Genomic DNA, 23965 nt, shown 5'->3' on the forward strand with positions numbered 1-23965 from the left:
AGCTGTTGAGAATGCTGGCTGATAACCCATAGCTACTTTCTTCTCCAAAGAATTACCTTCCTTATGAAGAGTACTGCCATACTTAAGAGGTTAGTTATGGCCCTCATCATCAAAAGGGCATCCCACATCCAAAGAGACTCTTGGGTACAATAACCTAACCTTGATTCAAGGTGAGCTGAAGCCAATCTTCATATAAGACCACATCCTTGCTTACCTATCTTCTCACTACCCTAACATGTTTCCCTCACTCAGGAGGAGTTTTTTCTAATAAATCACTTACACAAGAATCCCCATCTCAGTCTCTAGCTTCTAAGGAACTAACCTAAGGTCCCTTTAGATGTGTATAGTGGTGCCAATGTAATGACCTAGTGCTATTACTAAAAGTTATCCATGTCCAGCTGTACTTGAGTTGATAATAACCATACAGAATATTAACTATTCAGTGCTTCTAATAATTCTCTACATTTGCATATGACATTGTTTTTGAGAAGCTTAGTGTAATACTTAAGTCATTGGTATTCAGTAAATACTTGTTAAATGACTGAAGAGATATGAGTGAATGGTGTGGTTTTCAAAACAGTTCTTTTGAGTAGGCAGAGAGGTTTTATGTAACACATAATGGTTAGGTTTAATATGTTACTATGAATACCATTTTCCATATTTTCCATATTTCTCGTGTTTCATCATAACCTACCTGTGAGGTAGATGTTATTCTTCTCATTTTCATGTTGAAGATATTGAGATACAATAAGACTAAGTGACTTTTTCAAAGTTACAGTGAATAGGTATTGGCGTTGGAATATGTAAATAGATTATCTGACTTGAGATCTGTATACTATAGCATAACTACTTTTTCTTAATAAGAATAGTGAGCCTGTTGAAAATGACAAGGGAAGGCATTGGATTTCTACTCAAGTTTCAGATCAGGAAAGAGAGGACTGGTAAATCGCTCATGCAATGAAATAAAAGGAAACCATCTGAATTACTCTTTATTTCTCTTAAGGATAGAATCTGTGTGTGATGGCTAATTTTATGTGTCAACTTGACTAGACCACAATTTCTAGATATTTGGTTAGAAATTATTCTGGATGTTTCTGTGAAGGTGTTTTCTGAATGAGATATTAACATTTAAATTGGTGATCTTTGAATAAGGCAGATTATCTTCCATAATATGGGTGGGCCTCATCCAATCAGTGGAAAAAAGACTGTCTTTCCCTGAGCAAGAAGGAATTCTGCCTTTGGACTCAAACTATAACTTTACCCTGGATTTCCAACTTTATGGTAACTCTGCAGATTTTGAACTTGAAAGTTTCCACAATTGTGTGAACCAGTTGTTTAAATCTTTCTCTCCTTATATATGTATATGCACACTCCATAAAGATATGTGTTTATGCACATGTATACATAGGTATATATGTATGTACATGTTGTGCATATATGTGTTCTCTCTGGAGAACCCTGATTAATACACCATTCTTACCCACATAGGTGGGTAACTAACATCTAAAAAGCAACAAAATAAAACCAAGAATATTCTCAGGAAGATTTTATAATCTTTATATAAAAACCTTTGCCGGGATCCCTGGGTGGCGCAGCGGTTTGGCACCTGCCTTTGGCCCAGGGCGTGATCCTGGAGACCCGGGATCGAATCCCACATCGGGCTCCCGGTGCATGGGGCCTGCTTCTCCCTCTGCCTATGTCTCTGCCTCTCTCTTTCTGTGACTATCATAAATTAAAAAAAAAAAAAAAAAAAACCTTTGCCATATTCAAATACTCCATTAGCAGATTTTAGTTGTTAGAGATCTCCTTTATTCCCATCCTCTTTTTAAAGAGATACATACTTCATCTCTTAGTATATTAGTTTGGACACTAAAAGGCAAACCATGGCCCAATTGCAAAAAATAAATTTATAAAGATCTTAACAATCTTCTCCCACTGTAACTTTATTCTGGAAAGACCCAGAAAGATTTATTTAAAGACTTCTTAGCTAAACCAAGGACTAAAACTGAGGTCTTATGTCTTCTAGCCCTTTGCCCTCCAGGTTGTAATTTTCTCTCTCACATACACAAAATTTTACATCGTTCAATTTTAGACATTCTACGAAAAAAAAGCTTGTGACTTCAAGGAATTTAAAATGTAGTTAGTTAATAGAACAAGAGCATATGAAGAATATAACACATGACAAATAGCAAATTAATAGTATTTTGGATATAATTAATGGCCAAATGAAAGCAATAGCAAATAAGTACTAAATATTCAAAGTAGAGAGATTATCTAGGGCTGTTTCCGGGGAAGGGTTGATGAAGAAGGACTAAGTATTGAGAATGGAAGCCCTACAGATGTTTATAATTTTGATGAAGTGACAAGATATTAAAAAATGCCACAAATACATGCTCACATATCCAGTGCATACACTGGTGTAATGAAAAGTTAAGGTCAAAAGAGGCAGAACAATTATAGGGAAAAATGTCTATGTGGTTTGGAATTGGGAAAATTTCTTATAAGAAATACATTTTGTGGGGATCCCTTGGTGGCTCAGCAGTTTAGCACCTGCCTTTTGGCCCAGGGCGCGATCCTGGAGTCCGGGGATCGAGTCCCGTGTCAGGCTCCCGGCATGGAGCCTTCTTCTCCCTCCTCCTGTGTCTCCGCCTCTCTCTCTCTCTCTCTCTCTCTCTCTGTCTATCATAAATAAATAAATAAATCTTAAAAAAAAAAGAAATACCTTTTGTATTTGTTCTTGGAAGATGTGTAGGATTATGACAGGCATTTTGGGTAGTGAGTTGATCACAGGATGAACAAAGGGAAAAAAGTAGGAATGCTAATGTCAAAATCAAAGGACAGTGAGAACATGTTGAAAATGGAAAATTAATTAGATAAGTATTTGCTGTGAGAATAATATATTGTTATATGTGGGAAATTTAAATTGGGTGCAGATTATAGAAGATCATGAGTGTGAAGCTTTCAAACTAAAATTTATTTCATAAACAGTGAAAGATCTTCAGGTTTGATGATTTTTGTACAGGGTAAAAAATTTTTTAAGTATAATTTAAGATGAATATGTTTGGTAGAGACAGTACACAGGGTAATCTCTTGGAAAGAATCTGAAATGACCCAAACCTAACAGTATGATGTTCTGGCCTATTGTGGTAACAGAGCTGATAGATTTAGGGGTGTGGTTTTATAATATTTAATATTACTCTTCTCCAGGTACAAGTGTACACATCTTTTCTTGCTAATTACACTAGCCACCAAAAGGTGACTTCAAGTAGATTAGCCACGAAAAATAGTAGAAAAATGTGAACCAAGCTCCAAAGAAGCATTTATTTAGACATAGTATTGGAAAATTAAAAAGTGGCATACAGAGGTGCCTGGGTTGCTCAGTAGGTTAAGCATCTGCCTGCAGCGTGTGTCATGATCTTAGGGTCCTGGGATAGAACTCCATGTTGGACTCTCTGCTCAGTGGGGATCCTGCTTCTTCCTCTCTCTCTGCCACTCCCCCTGCTTGTGCACTCTCTCTCTCTCTAGATCAATAAATAAAATCTTTAAAAAATAAAAATAAAAAATAAAAAGTAACCTGCATTGTGTATGGCAGTGTAATTTACAGTGACCTTTCTTTTGTTAAATGTCACCAGAAAAGAATATGTATGCAAAAGATGACAGTGAGGTGGAGTGTGTCTTTCCTTAATATAAGTATGGAAATCAAAAAGGATACAATAAATATTTCAAAGAGAATTCATAGGCCTTGTCAATGGGTCAAATGTATTTTTTTCATGTCATCTGCATGCAATTATCTACTTCCAGAAGTATTAAAGCAACTTATAGTAACATCATTAAAATACGATCTTACCATTAAAAATCACAGACATAGAAATAAATTATAATAAAAACTAGATTTAACTTATTACACATAATACATGCTCAGTAGGTATTTGTTGAATAATATTTTATCTGTCAGTTTTACCCAAACTAGATAAAATGGCTATCATAATTAAGGATTAACCACAACTGCATGGCTTTTTGGCAATTAAGGTTACCCAAATTAAGAGGAAACAAACTCAGTCACAAGATCTTTTTTAAGATATCAGATATTAGAAGTATTCTGATTCTTCAGGAATTTTCTCCTAAAACTGAAATAATAAAGCAATTTATAGGAAGACAATAGAATTGAAGGCAAATTAGAAAATTAAGATGACTAGTCTGAATGATTAGAAAAATGGAAATGCTAATGGAATAAATAGGGAAATTGGCAAAGAAGTTCATTTGAAACTAAAATATGCATTTGGTAGTTTGTAATAATGGGAGATACAAAGCTAAATATGATATTTTCAATAATGCATGAGATGTATTTTGTCAAATAAAGACTTAGATTTGTGTTGCTTTTTAGAAATGAATTGTTAAAACTGTTGTGTTTTTTTATAGATATTTCTGTATTAAGGCATGAAGAACTAGAATTTGGGGGACTTACTAACAAATCGTTTGTATATGGGAAATTACAGAATAAAGATAATGAGTTAACTATCACAAGATTAGGAGATAAATATAATCATCTTTTACAACATAAAATTCCACTTTAAGTGAACTGACCCACATTTCCAATTCAAATGTAGTTTCCTACAAGAAACTGTCATTGCCTGAACTCCTGGGTGGCTCAGCGGTTGAGTGTCTGCCTTTGGCTCAGGAGGTGGTCCCAGAGTCCCAGAATCAAGTGCCCATCAGGTTCTTTGTAGGGAGCCTGCCTCTCCCTCTGCCTCTCTCTCTCTGTGTGTCTCTCATGAATAAACAAAGTCTTTTAAAAAGAAAGAAAGAAACTGTCATTGCCTTAAAGTATGTGAAAATTTCTTAAATCTATAAATAATAGTATTTTGACTGTTTTATGAAAGCACTTTGACTCTCTTAGCAAACAGATAAAAATTAATTGGTAAATGATGGTAAATAAAGAAACAACTAGTGGTAAAAAAGATACAGATTAAATTAGATATATATTTTTTGGTGTGGATTGATAAATACCCATAAACTTATCCTTATATATCTAGCACAATATAATAACTATTTTTTCAAAAACAAATATGGCAATAGTCTTTCATTCTTTCAAGATCTGTCATTAAATTCCTAACTGAGGCTTGTAGATTATAGCTTCAGATACATTTTCACAGCCAGAGTTGAAATAATTAATACGGGGTTTATACTTTCTATTTCCACGTGGTAAAAAAAAATAAACATGATTGCCTCTATATTGAGGTATATGATTTATAAATATGAAGTCTAAATATTTGAGATTTCAAATTCTTTTTTTTTACTATTTTTATTTACAGAGATCTCCTACTAGTAAGAAAGTAGCCAAGAAATTTAAAGTAAAGAAAATTTATTTTGAAATTAAAAATGAGGTTTATATTATTTATCCTTTACAAATGGACCTTAGAAATACAAAAATGGATAAGAGTATTCTATGTTGAATTTTTGGGGTTTTTACACGGTGAAGCATCTTCAAAACAAACACTTTATGATTCTTCCTTAGAGATAACAACAGAAAAAATTACAAAATTACTTCTTGTTCTCCAGCTGAGGAGCACTTTGCCCAATAATTCTGTGAAGTCTGGTTAAAAATTGCAGCAGCATCACAGTGTTAACACAACTCTAGAACAGAATTGACCTATTTGAGGTCAATCTGTCCTTCAGAAGTTTATTTAAATTGAAAACTCTTTTTTTTTCCTAAGAATTTTACTGATTTATAGATTTTATATTCTCTTGGTTATGTCTGATTCCAAGGACATAGTTTTGCTGAATTATCAACTTTATCCCTGGTGCTTGGTCTTCATTTCCCCTGCTCCATGATGATCCCAACATAGAAGTCAGACCCAATTCTTTTTTATTCACTCAATGCCATTCTGATAAACATCTGAATGTATAAATTTGTGAAAACTTAGCATTAATAGCAATACATCGAAACCATAGGTTTATGATACTTAGAAACCAAAATATTAAATATATAGTTAGTCTCTTATATAAACTTCTGCAGTTTGCATGTAACACAGCTAATGAATTTTGGTTCTAAATAACAATTTTTAACAAAGTTATTGCATAGGTGATTTTACTGCTAGGTGAAATTAAAACAGATACCTGAGCCACATCATAAATTAATAGCATTTTTTTATCACTGGAAATTTCCATCTTCAGTTAAAGCACTTCTTCAAATTTTGAAAATTAGATAAATTAAAAACTTATCAAACGATATACCCCCCCAAAACAATACAATCAAGAAATGGGCAGAAGACATGCACAGACATTTCTCCAAAAAAGACATACAAATAGCCAACAGACACATGAAAAAATGTTCATCAGTCAGCATCAGGGAAATAACAAATCAGAACCACAATGAGATACCACTTTACACCAGTGAGAATGGCTAAAATGAACAAGACAGGGAACTAACAAATGCTGGCAAGGATATGGGGAAAGAGGAAACCTCTTACACTATTGGTGGGAATGCAAGCTGGTGCAGCCAGTCTGGAAAACAGTGTGGAGATGCCTCAGGAAGTTAAAAATAGAGATACCCTATGACCCCGCTATAGCACTACTTGGTATTTACCCTAAAGATACAGATGTAGTGAAATGATGGGATACCTGCACCCCAATGTTCATAGTAGCAATATCCACAATAGCTAAACTGTGGAAGGAGCTGAGAAGTCCATCTACAGATGAATGGGTAAAGAGGATGTGGTATATATACGCAGTAGAATATTACTCAGCCATTAAAAAAAAAAAAAAAAACCTTGCCCTTTGCAAAGACACGGAAGGAACTAGAGGGTATTATGTTAAGCTAAATAAGTCAATCAGAGAAAAACATTATGTGATTTCACTCATGTGGAATTTAAGGAACAAAACAGGATCATAGGGGAAGGGAGGGAAGAATAAAACAAGACAAAATCAGAGAGGGAGACAAACCATAAGAGACTTTTAGTCATAGGAAACAAACTGAAGGTTGCTAGAGGGGAGGGGGTTGGGGGCTTGGGTAATAGGATGATGGACATTAAGGAAGGTAGTCGATGTAATAAGCACTGCATATTACATAAGACTGATGAATCACTGACCTCTACCTCTGAAACTAATATGTTAATTGAATTTAAATTGTTTTAAAAATTAAAGAAATAAATAAATTTGAAAATGAGAGGATAAGTATCTTCTTTTTATTATTTTAAATGTATTTCCAGATAGAACTTTCAAAATGTCCAAATGATTTTTCATATTTTTTCACATCTCAGTCTAATATTTCATTCTTAAACAGCAGTATCTTCTATTTAGGACATTTATCCTAATTTATAGAAATATGGGATATAAAATTAAATAAAATCTAATATATTTTCCAAGTAAAAGATGAACATGAGGAAAACAGACAAAAATATTAAAGTTTGGGGTGCCTGGGTGGCTCAATCAGTTAAGCATCTCCCTGTGGCTCAGGTCATGGTCTCCATGTTCTGGGATCAAGCCCTGCATCGGGCTCCCTGCTCAGTGAGGAGTCTGCTTCTTTCTCTCTCTCCCTCTTACCCTTCCCACTACTAGTTCTCTTTCTCTCTCTCTCTCTCTCTGGTAAATAAATAAAACCTTTAAAAAATGTTAAAGTTTAATATATTTTGTGAATGCTAGAACACTAAAAATCCATAAATTGATAGTATTAGATGTGAATACCATATTGAAAATAATAAAATTTAGAAAAACTTAAGTCAAATAATGTTTTATGTTATTTTCTCCAGGGAAAGGAATGTTGAATTCACTTTTTTTCCTCTTCCATAAATTGTTTTTTTGCCATTTATTAATCCTCAATTCCCTTTACCATTTCTCAGTTTCTCAAGGCAAAAAATATATTTGGCTGCTTGTTTAACAGTAGCTTCCAATGTCATTTTGTATTGATGTTAAGAAGTTTGCCTAAAATCTCAGAAGGTAACAGAGTCAGTGACCATTCTTGCATAATATATTCTGGCTGGCTGTGTTTTTCTACAGAGGTATTTGATGGACTAAAAATTCATCCATTCAGTAAATTGTAGGAATTTATCTAACGAAAATAAATAATGAAAAACAAATAATGACAAATCTCAAATTTGAAAAAATCAATCTGACTTTAAAAACTACACTTATTTCTAATAACATAATAGTGTAATCACAACTGATTCTGGTTTTTGGTCATAAAGGAAAATGAGGTCAAGTTCATGGAGCTAGTTGGTAGAAAAATGATTGTGTGGGGAAAAAGAGGTAGGGCAGCACAGTGATTAGACATTTATCTCTAGAGCAGGAGTTGGCAAACTACAGTCCATGGATCAGTTGCCTGTTTTTGTAAATGAAGCTTTATTGGAATATGGCCATCCACACTTATTTACAAATGACTTTTCCCTCCATTATAATGGCAGAGTTGAATATTTACAACAGAGACTACATGGCCTGCAAAGGCTAAAATATGTACTATCTGACCCTTTAGGGAAAAGTTTGCCAATCCATCCTTGCATAACAAACTTGGATTTGTATCCATTTTTTCCTTGAAAAATGAATTGAGCTTCTCTGAGCCATCCATTCCACGCTTGTAAGATGTGGATAATAGTAGCTAATTTATAAGGTTACTATGAAGATTAAATGTGGAAGTTGAGGTGAAGCACTTAGTACATAGTAGTTTTATTCTGATTTAAGATATTGTGAAGCACCTCCAGTACTGGTTAAGGACTTTCTCACCTGTCTCTCCCACCTAATGCAAGTAAATTTTTGTACAGAATATGGAGCAGCTATCTGATGACTCTGAAAAAAGTATGGTAGTAGTGAGACTGCGGAACAAAGACTACTCGTGGTATGTACAATTTGGCAGTGTTTCCTGTTATTGTTTTTGATTTTTTAACCTCCCAGCCTGAACTCAAAGGCAGTGCAGATCTCAAAACTGTGCACCAGCATGGACAAAAAACAGCTTTAATAGAAGCACTGGTTTGAGGAGTGAGAAGGGGAGTGTCCATGGGATAGAGAGAAGAGGGGAATTTGCTGGATGTTTTTTCTTCTGGCCCTGCTGTCACAACAAACTCCAGTCTTGAAGCTACAGTCTCACAGTAGCAGGGCAATTGCAGAGGTCCAGAAAGCCCTAAATCTCTGAAAGAGTTCAATGCTTGTCTCTGACTAGAGGGACTATGATTGGAAAACTCTGGACTGAATCCCCATTGCTTTTGTTTTTTTTTTCTCTCTATCCTCTTGCCACTGGCCCTCCAGGTTAGCTCAAGTCACAGGATGAATGTGGTAGAGTAAGGAGACTGAACCTAAGATTACTCAACATAAAAACACAAGGAAATATCAAGAAACTTCAAGGGAAAAGTCTAACAGACCAACTCTGAGATGACCTAGACGTTGAAAATAATCAAAGACTTTAAAGCAACTACTATGACCATGCTCCAAGAAATAAGGAAAATTACTATCGAATGGAAAGTCTCAGTAGAGTTAGAGAAGCTATAGGAAAGAATCAACTGGACTTTTTAGAAGGAGAAAAATAAATCACAAACTGCTGAAAACCAAGCACAGAAAGATTCTTGAAAGCAGCCAGAGAAAAATATGAACTACATATAGGGGAATCATGATTTGAATAACTGGATTTTTTATCAGAAACCATTGGAGCCCATAAAGCAGTAGAAAAAAAAAAGCTGCAAGAAATGACCTGGAATGGTTTGAAATTCTCTAGCAACTTCTTGGTTATAAATCTGAAATTGGCGCCCTTCTGTGGAGGGCAGGGAGAGAATAAATAATAATAGTTAGGAAACTGAAAGATTTATGCAAGAAATGTGTGTTCCAAGGGCAGCCCGGGTGGCTCAGTGGTTTAGCGTCTTCAGCCCAGGGCCTGATCCTGGAGACCGGGATCGGGATCGAGTCCCACATCAGGCTCCCAGCGTGGAGCCTGCTTCTCCCTCTGCCTGTGTCTCTGCCCCCCACCCTCTCTGTGTGTGTCTCTTATGAATAAATAAATAAAATCTTTAAAAAAATGTGTGATGATTAGGAACAAAACATTATGACAGGCTTTTCAGTGTTTATAGGTGAAAACATGCAACAATCACAATATGGAGGGGAGTAAAGGGAGCTCTATAGTGACAAGGTTTCTACATTCCACTTGGAGGTGGTAAAATATAGATTTTAAGTATAATGTAAAAAGCAAGTATTTACATTACTATCCCTAGAACTACTAAAATAGCTGTACCAACATAGTCAAACCCCAAAACAAATGTAAATGGATTACTAAAAAATATTCAAATAACCCAGAAGAAAACGGGAAATGGAAAAACAAATTTAAATGGATTACTAAAAAATATTCAAATAACCCAGAAGAAAACGGGAAATGGAAAACAGAATAACAAACAATAGAGGAGATAAACATAAATAATAAAACAGTAGACATAAATCCAAACATAATGGCATTAAATGCAAGTGGTTTCAATATACCACTTATCAGATTGATTTAGAATCAATAAAAAGAGAACCAACCATATGCTGCTTACAGGAAATCTACTTTAAATGTGATTGGTGGGCAGCCTGGGTGGCTCAGCCTTTAAAAAATAATAACCTTTAAAAAATAATAATAAATGAGATTGGTGATTTAAAAGTAAAAAACAGAAAAGATAGACCATGCAAGAAAGCTTGAGTTCTGTATTAACAACAGGCAAAGTATACTTAACAGCAAGAAAACTTAGAAGGAATTGAGTGACATTCTATAATTATTGGAAGGGTTAGCTCAACCAAGAAGACATAACATTTAGATTATATAACTAACACTGGAGCTTCATAATACATAAACCAAATGCTGATAGAACTAAAGAAACAAAAATTCAAAATCAGCGTTGGAGATTCCAGCTTTCTCTTGTTAGTTAATAGAATAAGTAGACAGAACAATTATCAAAAATGTTTTAAAAATTTAACAATTGAATCAGTTAGCTGGAACTAATTGACATTTGTAGACACTTCCCTCAACAATAGAAATATAAATTTTTTTTAAAGATTTTATTTATTTATTCACGAGAGACACACACACACAGAGAGAGAGAGAGGCAGAGACACAAGCAGAGGGAGAAGCAGGCTCCATGCAGGAAGCCCTATGTGGGACTGGATCCGGGGTCTCCAGGACCAGGCCCTGGACTGAAGGCGGCGCTAAACTGCTGAGCCACCCGGGCTGCCCTTGGAACACACATTTCTTGCATAAATCTTTCAGTTTCCTAACTATAATTATTTATGTATTCTTTCTTGATAACTGTGATGATTTGAAAAGAGGTTCCTCTGTACTAATTTCCTAGAGCTGCTGTAAAAAATCCCCACAAACTGGGTAACTTAAAACAACAGAAAAAAAAATTTTTTTTAAAGATTTTATTTATTTGTTCATGAGAGACAGAGAGAGATGCAGAGACATAGGCAGAGGGAGAAGCCGACACCCTGCGGGGAGCCCGATGTGTGACTCTGGGATCACACCCTGAGCCAAAGGCAGAGGCTCAACCACTGACTGAGCCACCCAGGTGTCCCAAAACAACAGAAATTTAATTTCCTTCTCCACCTCCTCTATTTTCCCCTCCTTTCCATTCCCACTAACTACACTAGCTCATTCTTATCTTTAAGTATAGAGATCATGGTTTTATATTTTATTTCAGTCCTTCATTAAATCCAGCATAGTGCCAGGCCCTAAGCATGAATTTATAATCATTATAATTCTATTTTATAGTTCCAAAAAATTCTGTTGAATTAAATATCTAAATCCTTGAAATGGGGTATTTTGAGGGAGGGGTATTCTTAATCTCAGAGGGAATACAAAATTCATGTTCTGTAGAGTAAACAATTCGTAGTATACATTTGACCTTTATTCAGATTTTAAGAGGATTGCATTTACTTAATTAAATGCTTTAAGACTGAACAACATGGGGTATTTAGAACTTTAACTTGTGAATAATTTATAGAGTTTGGTTTGTTCAGACATTTCTAGTAACTTGGAAAATTGTCAGGAATACCAATGAGTTAGTTGATAGTAAAACATTTATACAATGTTAGTGTTATCTAAATATTATTAGTAACCAGAGCAAAAGAAAAGGAAATGATGCTTGGTCACCCCCTAGTGGTTTTTCATTGGGAATTAATAATGTTTAGCCTATGCCCAGAAAGAACTATGAAAGATTACATACAGAGTTGATAATTTGTGTTCTGCTATGATTTAGAAATTCCACGGTCTATAAAAATACTCTGTTGTTTCAAAATCTGAGAACTTTCTATGAAATGGAGATTTAGTGAAAGGAAGAAAAAAGAAAAGAAAAAAAAGAAAGGGAAAGAAAGTTTGAAGGAAGAATGGAGGAATCCCAGTTCTTTCCCGATCTTACCAGTACTTGAATGGTTAATAAAACTGCACAGTGCTCTTGGTGAAAAAAAAAAAAGTGTGTAACAAAATTTATAAACCAATGTGATAAATGGATATTTATTGATCTAGACTTAGAGTAATAGGTAGTGAAGAAGCCCTTATTATTTGTTCAATATACAATCAGTGCATGTGAATATTCTCTGCAGTATCCAGACCCCATCTCTTCCTGTTCATGTTACATAACATTCTCGTCATATTTTTATTTCACATTTAATGTGAAATGTGCCATTGTTGATTAATGTCATATCTCCCATCGCAATAATTGTTATGACAATGCCCTGGATCTTTGAAAATTGTGTTGAAAATATAATAGATCTTCTTGCTGATGTTTCCCAAATATAATTTTATTTTTTTAAACATTTTATTTATGTATTCATGAGAGACACTCAGAGAGAGGCAGAGACATAGGCAGAGGGAGAAGCAGGCTCCTTGTAGGGAGCATGATGCAGGACTCATTCTCATTACCCCAGGATCATGACCTGAGCTGAAGACAGATGCTCAACCACTGAGCCACCCAGGCATCCCCCAAATATAATTTTAAAACTATCACAGCATTACTTATGATGCTGTATCATTCATCTTGCTATGTGTAAATGAATATTTGCTTGCTATATCTCTCAAAGTTTGTTGCTATGCTTCATTGATAATGCTATAAATCTAAGACTTACTCAGAATATGCAGGAAAATTAAGCATGTTACATTTCTTGTTCATATCTAATTCAATATGTTTTTAATTTTATCCAAGGCTTACTCAGAATATGCAGGAAAATTAAGCATGTTACATTTCTTGTTCATATCAAATTTAATATGTTTTTAATTTTATTATATATATATATATATATATATATATATATATATATATATATAACATATACTAAACACCATGTCTTCCAACCATGTCTTCTCTTGAACTCTTTACACTGAAATCAATACATTCCTGAAATATTATCTCTTTCAATGTTGAGTATACATACCTCTTTTCTACACATCATCACCAGTGGTGAATATATTCGGAGTTAGAAGAACATTTTTTAACCTAATTTTGTTTGTTCCTTCCTTTTTTTAATTTAAATTCAATTTTGCCAACATACGATATAACACCCAGTGCTCATCACATCACATGCCCTCCTTAATGCCTATCACCCAGTTACTCCATCCCCCTAACTCATCAACCCTCTGCAACCTTTGTTTGTTTCCCAGACTCAGGAGTCTCACATGGTTTGTCTTCCTCTCAAATTTTTCCCCACTCAGCTTCCCCCCTTCCCTTATTGTCCCTTTCACTATTTCTTACATTCCACATATGAATGAAATCATATGATAATTGTCTTTCTCTGACTGACTTATTTCACTCAGCAAAATATCCTCCAATTCCATCCACATTGATGTAAATGGTAGGTATTCATCCTTTGTGATGGCTGAGTAATATTCCATTGTGTGTGTGTGTGTGTGTGTGTGTGTGTGTGTGTGTATCACATCTTTATCCATTCATCTGTTGAAGGACATCTCAGCTCCTTCTACAGTTGGGCTATTGTGGACATTGCTTCTATGAACACTGGGGTGCAAATGCCCCTTCAGATCACTATATCTGTATCTTTAGGATAAATACCAAGTAGTGCAAATAGCTGGGTGATAGGGCAGCTCTATTTTTAACTTTCTGAGGAGTCGCTACACTGCTTTGCAGACCGGCTGCACCAGCTTGCATTCCTACCAACAGTGTAAGAGGTTCCCCTTTCTCTGCATCCTCACCAACATTGGTTGTTTCCTGTCTTCTTAATTAGTCATTCTCACTGGTGTAAAGTGGTATCTCATTGTGGTTTTGATTTGTATTTCTATGATGCTGAATGATGTTGAACATTTTTTTCATGTGCTTGTTGACCTCGTGTGGGTCTTCTTTGGAGAAATGTCTGTTCATAAGTCTTCTGCCTATTTCTTGACTGGATCATTTTTTGGGTGTTGAGTTTGGTAAGTTCTTTATAGATTTTGGATACTTCCCCTTTATCTGTTATGTCATTGCAAATATTTTCTCCCATTCTGTATGTTGCCTTTTAGTTTTATCGATTGTTACCTTTGCTGTACAGAATCTTTTTATCTTGATGAAGTCCCAATAGTTCATTATTGCTTTTGTTTCCCTTACCTTTATGGATGTGTCTTCTAAGAAGTTGCTGTGGCTGAAGTCAAAAAGGTTGCTGGCTGTGTTCTCCTCTAGGATTTTGATGGAATCCTGTCTCACATTTAGATCTTTCATCCATTTTGAGTTTATCCTTGTGTATGGTGTAAGAGAATGGTCCGGTTTCATTCTTCTGCATGTGGTTGTCCAATTTTCCCAACACCATTTGTTGAAGAGACTGTCTTTTTTCTATTGGATATTCTTTCCTGCTTTATCTTAAATTAGTTGACCATATTGTTGAGGGTCCACTAGCTTTTTAAGAGAGCTACTTCTATAGTCTTACTGAACAAAATTAGATCAGTAAATATGAGAAGTGTCATGTGTGCAGGGCGCCTGGCTGGTTCAGTCAGTCATGTGACTCTTGATCTCAGAGTTGTGCGTTTGAGCCCCATGTTGGGTGTAGAGATTGCTTAAAAATAAAATCTTTAAAAAAGGTATCATGTGTGCATTATGTGTTTGTGTGTGTGCGCACACAACAAGCAGTATGTTAAGACTTTTTTTCCAGAAAAAAATTAGATATTACAGTTGCTATCTTTAAAGAAACTTACAAGTTGGAATATATGTGTGTATACAAATACACAAAGGAATAAAAACATGCAAACAGTGGGAAGAGGTGAGAAAAGAAGAGGGTTTGGGTAGGCTGTTTTTTTCTTAATATGTTTTAGACTGTCAAAGCAAGATATACTTAATACAAAAATCTGAAAGAAATAGATCATAAACTCGGTATCATGTTAGTTTCCTATCACCAAAATTAGTGCTCTACTATGGTATGTTTAAGTGTTCTCCTGAGTCTCTTATTATAGGGCCTGTAATGGAAATTCAGTTGAAGGAACAATTGGTAACAGTTGCTGCTAAATATAAACCTGATGCATATGTAGCCATCATACCAAGGTTAAGGGTAGCTATTTGATTCCTTTCTGTGGAGCATGTACAAAAATTTTTCTAACAGATTGAGGCAACTGGGTGGCTCAGTTGGTTAAGCATCTGACTCTTGATTTTGGCTCAGGTCATGATCTCAAGGTCCTGGGATTGAGCCTTGCATGGAGCTCAGTGCAGAGTCGGCTTGAGATTTTCTCCCTCTGTCCCTTGCCACAATGCTCAGTCACACGTGTGCGCCGCTCTCTCTCTCTCTCTTTAAAAGAAAAAAGAATCTTTAAATATATATATATATATATATATATATATACATATATCAGAATGAACCAAATATGAACATGACCATTCATAATTGATAGCTTTGGAAAAAAGTGCTAAATCTATGCATCTTTATCTCCTCCTAGATGAAAGGGAATAAGAGCATTCAACACTCAAGGACCAGGAGCAGAGAGACTTTTAATCCATATTGGTCCCTCCACTGCTTCCTGACTCTAAAATATCCATTTGTAACACACTTATTCTCTTCAAGTTGTTCTTGATAATTCGCTTTACTCTAATTCTATGTGTATAATTTATGGTCTGGAGAGCATACCCCATAATTTGTCTAGCAACACTCACTGAATGGCTCTTCTTATAGTTAAATCTTATAGTCCACAAAACTTGTGAAATATTTAATCTGTGACAATTCCAGAGCAATATGACAGGGTAGGTTCAACCACAATTGAAATAAAAATAATTGCCTCAGACCTTTAATATTATTTTATTCCATATCCTCAGGATAGTAAATCTTTTGAGGCAACTGTAGATACGAGTTTATTTCCTGGGGAAAATACTCTGTATGGATTTGTAACAGAAGCTTTGTTACTAAACTCTTACGTTATTCTCAATCGTATTTTTTTTGTTATTTTTTTTTATAAAATAAGTTGGTTATTCTCAACCCAAGTTAGGAAAGAATAATAATCTGTTATTCTTTAAAATAAGCTGCTTTCTAAACAAATAGTTTATCCTGATAGGCAGATTGGGACATAAAGAGGCCATTTGGTGGTTTGCTTAACAGACAAAGGCAACTGCAGGACAGCCAGGAGACGAATTTAAATTCTGTTAAGAATAGCAGGAAGTATTTTGGTTCTCAGCAGTATAGCACCACTTGTGGTTTCGTTGAGCACACAAGACAAGTCAGCTCAAGCCTGTGAATTTTTTGGGTGAATGGAAACAACTCCCTTCTGTCCTTGTTCTTTACTGGAATGCTGACATGTGCAATGCTTGAAAATTCAGATCATTTATTGGAATCAACCAGAGTTTACCCTGGCACTTGAAAAGGAGAAACTATTTCAATAGTATGGCAGTGTCCATTTTCTTGTTAACAGAACATGTATATAATATTATTCAGAAATGTGAAATTTGCTGGTTATGTTGCCTTTGGGGTAAATAAGTACAGTATGGTAGAAAGAGTTGAGAAATCTTAGTTAGCTGTTACATTTCTGAAACTTGGCAGGAGTGGTAGACAAGAACAATCATTAAAATACCATCCCTTTTACTAAAATTCTAGAATGTAAAAAATTTAGGAATCTTAGGTTAAAATTTTTCATAAATTTCACTAGTACTCCACAAATTCAAACCTTTCGACGTCAATATGGATATGGCTTGGTTTTCCAAGTGCTTATTGGTTCTATTTGTGTTGGCTGCCATGAGCACAAGTGCTACCCAATAAAAAATCAAGTAGAAAATGGAGGTATAATTGGCAGTTACAATAAGAATAAACATTTATTGAGAACCGTGGGGTGGATTTATGTTCAGTCAAGTTAGTGGTAGGGTCAGTAGTAGTCACTGAGAATTGTATATCCTATAATCAGAGTTACTTCCGAAGATAGCCAAAAGAACCAACAGCCTGCATGTCCCAGGCAGGCAAGTGAGCCAAACCCAGTTACACAAATGAGAAAAGAAAGACAAAGCTACCTTTGAGAGAGAAAACATCAATGGATTTGGAAAGGAAGGAACAAGTGAAAATTTATTTTCCTCTTCCAAATGGCCACTACAAACAGATTTGGCAGAGCTGATTGTGGTTAAGAGTTTTCTCCCTCTGCTGGCTTTGGTATTTACCAGAATTTTCCCTTAGCTGTTTAAGGGAATAACAGCAGTTTACCAGAAAATCCCTCATTTTGATAACTCTGAGAAGGGCCCATAGGGAGGCCCTCCTTTGAAGGTAGATATGGAGGTGTCTCTAAGGCCATTAACTTAACAGACTTTTTTTATGGTTGTAATCTTTTAAGAGTGAAAAGACAACTTAGAAAATGAGTAGTTAATGGAGGAAAAGGAGGAGCAGTAGGAGTTACATCAATTTTACAGTCTTGTTTTAGATACCTCTTACACTTTTAGTTTTTCATTAGCCTTTTGTAATGAATCTTTTAATGAAAACTATTTTGGAATTTTAAAAACCTTTTAGAGATATCTGCTTCCCAATTAAAACAGGCTTCACATTCTGTTTATTTGGGAACTCCTGGTGGTTTTGTTTTTTGGGTTTTTTGTTTTTTTGTTTTGTTTTGTTTAGAGGAAGGAGGGAGGTAAAAAGACAGGGATGGAGAGGAGAGAGAGAATCCCAAGCAGGCCCCTTTTCCAGCGCAGAACCCAATGTGTTGCTCAATCTCACAACCCCAAGATCATGACCTGAGCCAAAATCAAGAGTTGGACACTCAAGTGACTGAGCCACCCAGGAGCCCCAAGAAATTCCTGTTTTTAAATGCACTTCTTAAATTTAATCAAATTGGAATAATTTCCCACAATGATCATTATATTTCTAGGTTGTAATTCCCCTGAGGTCTGGCAACAGTTTGATAGGACCTTGCCTACAAATGGAGTTAACCTACATTTTTGTTCAGTCATTTCTAGCCACAAATGGGGTGCAACTCACATTCTGTCTGGCCTTATTTTGGGACCCCCAACCCGACAGTTACCAAGCCAAGTCCCTCAAAGCATGAAACAAGCTTTGGAAGATTTGGCTATTTTTACTTGATATCTGCAACTTTCTGAACATAAAATAAGCTGGTGTGCTGGAAGGTGGCATGCTTGACTATTTAGAATTTAAGGATCTCATTAGCTAGGACTTTGGGTTTTTCAGAGCCAAAATAATAGCTAAATGGGACATGCTGCTGGGTTGGAGATTGTGTATGTTTTACAGTGTACCTCATTTTCATGGAAGTTTCCTTGAGGTTAGTGGGTAACCTAGTTTCAATCTAACCTGTTCCAAGACTAACATCCTATCATGGGAGTCTTCTGGAGGTGGTGAGTGCTCTAATAGCCTTTAAATGCTCTATTCATGCCCACCAATTTTTAAGGCTATTTGAACCTGCCCCAACAATAGCCTTTATTTACATATAACAAAACCAATAAACATACACAACTTAGTGTATCCTCAGTAACCAAGAGATGTTGCTGTGTCCTGGCCATGAGAAGGTCCTTGTGTGCACCATGACTAGTTTCTGTGGAGCCTTGCTGAGGTTTTCTACACAGGGAGTTGTGGTAGGAGCTTAGAGGCTAGGAGCTTGGCTCTGAGCATATTCTTCTGTTAGCTCAACTGGGTTCCAGGCAAAACTGCCAGCTCAGTTTGCTCTGGGTAGAACCATCTGCCAACTCAAGCTGACCTGCCTTGTAAGGGAACTCAAAGGGAACTCAAATGCACAAAGATTGGAACTCAGAACCCATAGGCATTTACCCACAGCCCTCAGAAATGGCAATAAAGGATTCTGGGGTACCGTGCCTGTGTTTCTCATTGTCTTCAAATGCTACTGGAATTTCACTTCAGATCCTATCACTGCCACTAAATCTGTTAAATAACAACAACAACAACAAAAATTCAATGCAGTAGATTTTAATGATCTAATTTGCTTTATTAATCAATTCATGAACCATTGCATCCCATCTAGCAAATAGGAGCTCCAAAGGACTACAGAAAAGGAAGGGTTTTTAAAGGTCAAGAAGGAGTAGAAAAAAGGAAATTATTAGCAAGGAATCCATTGTTTTAGGCAGTTACCCTTCAAAGAGGAAAGGAGAGGGTCTATCAGTAAATTCCTAGAGCTGACCAGAAAATTCTCATGTTGACTGGTTAAAGTTTACATTTCTATGGAGTTGAAACTACAATGAGGTTAGATATGAAGTCTCGATTTACTGACTTGCAGTCTTAACCTAAGAGTTGCCATTTCAGACCTATGTTTTTTTGAGCAAGTTAAAATTATCTTTGCAGGTTATACCATCATATAATTAAAAACCAAGTATCATAGAAAAAGCACAGTAATTAATTCAATATGTACAAACCAGTGGCCTTCATACGTACAAACAAAATATAATGGAAGAAAAGATCCTACATACTAAATGGTAAAAAGAAATGTCAACCAACCACACCCCACCAAAACATCTCAAAACTCGACATGAACCTGAAAAAAAAATGCGTAAACCTATTTAGCAAAAACTATAAACTACTCTTCTAAGATACAAAAGTAGGATTAAATAAATGAAAAACAAATCATGTTCTTGAAGAGAAAAACTGAGTATCAAAATGATGTCAATCGAGTTAATGAATAAGTTTTACATGATTCCAATGAAAATATCAGAATTTTTTTTTCTGGAGCTTAAATTTTGATTATAAAGCTAACTTGGAAAAACAAATAAACAACAAGTAGTCAGGAAGAAAATTGGGGGAACAAGTGCAATAATGTATATGATAGACTCCAGGCCTTAGTAGATATTAAAGCAAATTATAAGGTCACTATAAGTAAAAGGATACAGGATTCTTCCTTGTATAGATATACTAAAAATAGAAGACATACAAATTCCAGAAATAGACTTAATTGTATATGAATATTTAATATGTGATAATGGCATTCCAAATGTATGAAGTATTATCTTTCTAGTATTAAAAAGACAGACTTTTTAATAAGTAGTGTTGGGATACCTGGGAAGCCATATGAAAAAAGATAAAATTTGATTTGTTCTATCAGGATACATTCCAAATGTCCTAGATATTTAAATATTAAGAAAGTGAAATCACAAAAGAATCAGAGAAAGCATTAATTCATCTATAAATTGGGAATGGGAAATTTTTTTTAAAAAGATTTTATTTATTTGTTCATGAGAGACACAGAGAGAAGCTTAGACACAGGCAGAGGGAGAAGCAGGTTCCATGTAGGGAGATCCCGGGTCTCCAGGATTACACCCTGGGCTGAAGGCGGCGCTCAACTGCTGAGCCACCTGGGCTGCCTGGAAAATTCTTTTTGACTCAATATCCAGAAGTAATAATGGAAAGGATTGATACATTTTACTACATAAAGTGAAAAATATTTTCACGTGGTAAAAACACCAAAATAAAAAATTTTTTAAATGATACTGGGAAAAATACTATACATTAAATATGTTAATGTTTTGTTTGTGGTTTAACTTAGATTATAAGCAAGATATTAACATATCTAATATATAGAAAATTCTCAAAAGAATAAAGTAAAAGACTAACAATACTATAGAAAAATAAGCAAGGAATCTATATACTCCTTAGAAGAAAAAAATGTCATATATCACTTAATGAAACACAAATTAAGACTGTACTGTGATGCCATTTCTCATCTAAAATACCGTGTTAGCAGTCTATGGGTAAATAAGGCAGTTATACATTGCTGGTGGAAATGCAAAATAGTTCACTCCTATTGCGGCGAATTTATCGTTATCAGGCAACAGTATGCTTTTATATCCTGAACCAGAAATCCTATTTATAAGAATCTATTCCTAAGATCCATTGGAAAAAAAATACAAAAAAGATGTATCCACAATGATATTTGTTGCTGTACTATTTGAGAGAAAAATATAGGAAACAACGCAGATGTCTGTCAATGGAGAATTGGTTTGTAAGTTGGATGATTTATCCAAACAAAAGGAACTCTACAGATATAAAAAAGAATGAAGAATATTTTTATATGCTGCTATGAAGTGATCCTCAGCAAATATTGTCAAGTGGAAAAGCAATATGGAAAAAAGGTGCGCATTTTAAGTGAATATATAAATATGCTTTTGTTTAGAGTAAAATTGTAAAAATAAAAAAAATATATCAGTTACCTAGGGAAAGAGAGAAAATTGTGTGAAGGTCACAAAGTTAGAGGCTTGATTTCTTTAAATGTACTTTGTTTTAGAAACATATAAACAAAATGAAATCAATATTAAAATTAAAACAACAAATAAATGAACCTAATTTGTATGTATTTGATGACATACCTACACAGAGAGGAATAATTTCAAATTATCTTACAAGACATTAATTTAACTGTACATTCATAGTAAGCTATACTCTAAGGATAAAAAAATTTGTATAATTCTGCATTGTTTTCAGTAATCCTATTGTGTCTGTATGATTATATGTGTATACATATGCTTGTATATATTGTGAATATATAAATAATAAATTATTTGTTTTGACATATAAAGTGTCATTAAGAAAAATTTTAGTATAAAAGATACAAATATCAAAGAAATTAAGTAAACACTATAATTCTAATTTGAAATACGAATACCAATATGAATTTATGATATACTCTTTGTTTAGTTATTTCTTGCCTCTTTTCACTGAAACCCCTGTCAAATTATACCTAACTTAGTAACATCCCTAGCTATTTAGCACTTAGACTATGGTCTTTAAATAGAGAAATGGCTAATTCAAGATCTATAGTGTAAAAGGGAAGGCTATGACATCTTGTTGATGGAAAACAAAAATTTGACAAAGACTGCTGTGGTCTTGGTAAAAGAACTCTGAAGCCACTAAGGAAAAATAGGAAGTGCACTATGTGAAGACCTATTAAACATTCTAATACTTATTTATAACATTATTTAAAAATAAAAGGATATAGAAAAGTCTCCTGGTCACTTGTGCTTGGGGGACCAGCCGACAGAGTTTGTTTGAAATACTCTCCGTCAAATCTGATGTCCCATTGTAAAAATGAGGCTCAATTGTCCAGAATATTGTCTATCTTGGTCAAAGTCCTTGTGATTTTGAGAAGAATATGTATTCTGTTGTTGGATGAACTAGTCCATAAATGTCAACTACAACCAGTTGATTGATGATGTTGTTGAGTTCAGCTGGGTCCTTACTGATTTTCTGACTACTGGATCTGTTCATTTCTGAGAGGGGAGAAGTCTCAAACAATGATAGTGAATTCATCTGTTTTTCCTTTCAGTTTCATTAGTTTTTGGCCTTCATAGTTTGATGCTCTGTTGTTAGGCTCATACATATTAAGAATTTTAGATATTTTTGGAAAATTTATCCCATTATGATTATGTAATGCCCTCTTTATTCCTGATGACTAACTTTCTTTGATATGATATCTGCTCTGTCCAAAATTCTTATAAGTAAACTAACACTTAACAACACATGTTTGAAGTGTTCAGGTCCACTTATAAACAGATGTTTTTACAGTACAATATTGTAAATGTATTTTCTCTTCTTTATGGTTTTCTGACATTTTCTTTAGCCCACCTTAAACATAAAAAATATATGTATGTATAAATATATTATAAATATACTATTATATATTATAATAATTATGTATTGTATGTTATATATTATATATAAATATGTGTGTATACATGTATATATGTGTACATATTAACATGTGATATATACATATATATCATACATATACAGAATATGTTTTAATTGACTGTTTATGGTATTGGTAAAGCTTGCAGTAGACACTAGGCTATTAGTTGTTAAGTTTGGGGGAAGTCAAAAGTTACATGTGGATTTTTGACTGTTGGTACCCTAACCTCCTTGAACATTGTTCAATGGTCAACTGTACTTCTGCTTTCTTTTGATTAGTGTTAGCATGGTATATTTTTCTTCATCCATTTACTTTTAAGCTATATGTGGGCTTCTTATTAACAACATATTTTTGGGTCTTGATTCTTTTTTTTTTAATATATTTTTTTAAATTTTATTTACTTATGATAGTCATACAGAGAGAGAGAGAGGCAGAGACATAGGGAGAGGGAGAAGCAGGCTCCATGCACCAGGAGCCCGATGTGGGATTTGATCCCGGGTCTCGAGGATCGTGCCCTGGGCCAAAGGCAGGCACCAAACCGCTGTGCCACCCAGGGATCCCAGGTCTTGATTCTTGATTCACTGTGAAAATCTCTGTTATTTGGTCCATTTATAGCATTAACATCCAAAGCGATAATTGATTTAATGGAATTAATAAGTATTGTTATTGTTTTCTGTTTCTTGCCCCTATTCTCTTTTTTGTGTTCCACACTTTTTCTGCCTTTGTGGGTTTTTTTTTTTTTTTTTTTTTAGATTTTTGTGTATTTACTCATGAGAGACACACAGAGGGAGGGAGAAACATAGGCAGAGGGAGAAGAAGGCTCCTCCTGGGGAGCCTGATGTATGACTCCATCCTCAGATAGAGGAACACACCCTGAGCCCAAGGCAGAAGCTCAACCGCTGAGCCACCCAGGCATCCCCTTTTGTGGCTTTTAATTGACCGTTTCATCTGATT

At 34.8% G+C, this 23965-nt stretch overlaps 1 long non-coding RNA gene across 4 annotated transcripts in view; it reads left to right on the top strand.

Moving 5' to 3' along the window:
• The window catches only part of LOC140620232 (uncharacterized), a 406983-nt gene that overhangs the window by 6536 nt on the left and 376482 nt on the right, over positions 1-23965 (top strand). Inside the window, exon 4 of one of the 4 annotated variants that reach the window (XR_012020018.1) lies at positions 4608-4808. The exons of the other annotated variants lie outside the window; for them this stretch is intronic. This is a non-coding gene — a long non-coding RNA (uncharacterized lncRNA). Of the gene's footprint in view, positions 1-4607; positions 4809-23965 lie in introns of those variants that run through there. 4 annotated transcript variants of the gene reach the window in all.

The sequence above is a fragment of the Canis lupus genome, chromosome 28 (genome assembly GCF_048164855.1).
Source record: "Canis lupus baileyi chromosome 28, mCanLup2.hap1, whole genome shotgun sequence".
Classification (NCBI taxonomy): Eukaryota; Metazoa; Chordata; class Mammalia; order Carnivora; family Canidae; genus Canis; species Canis lupus.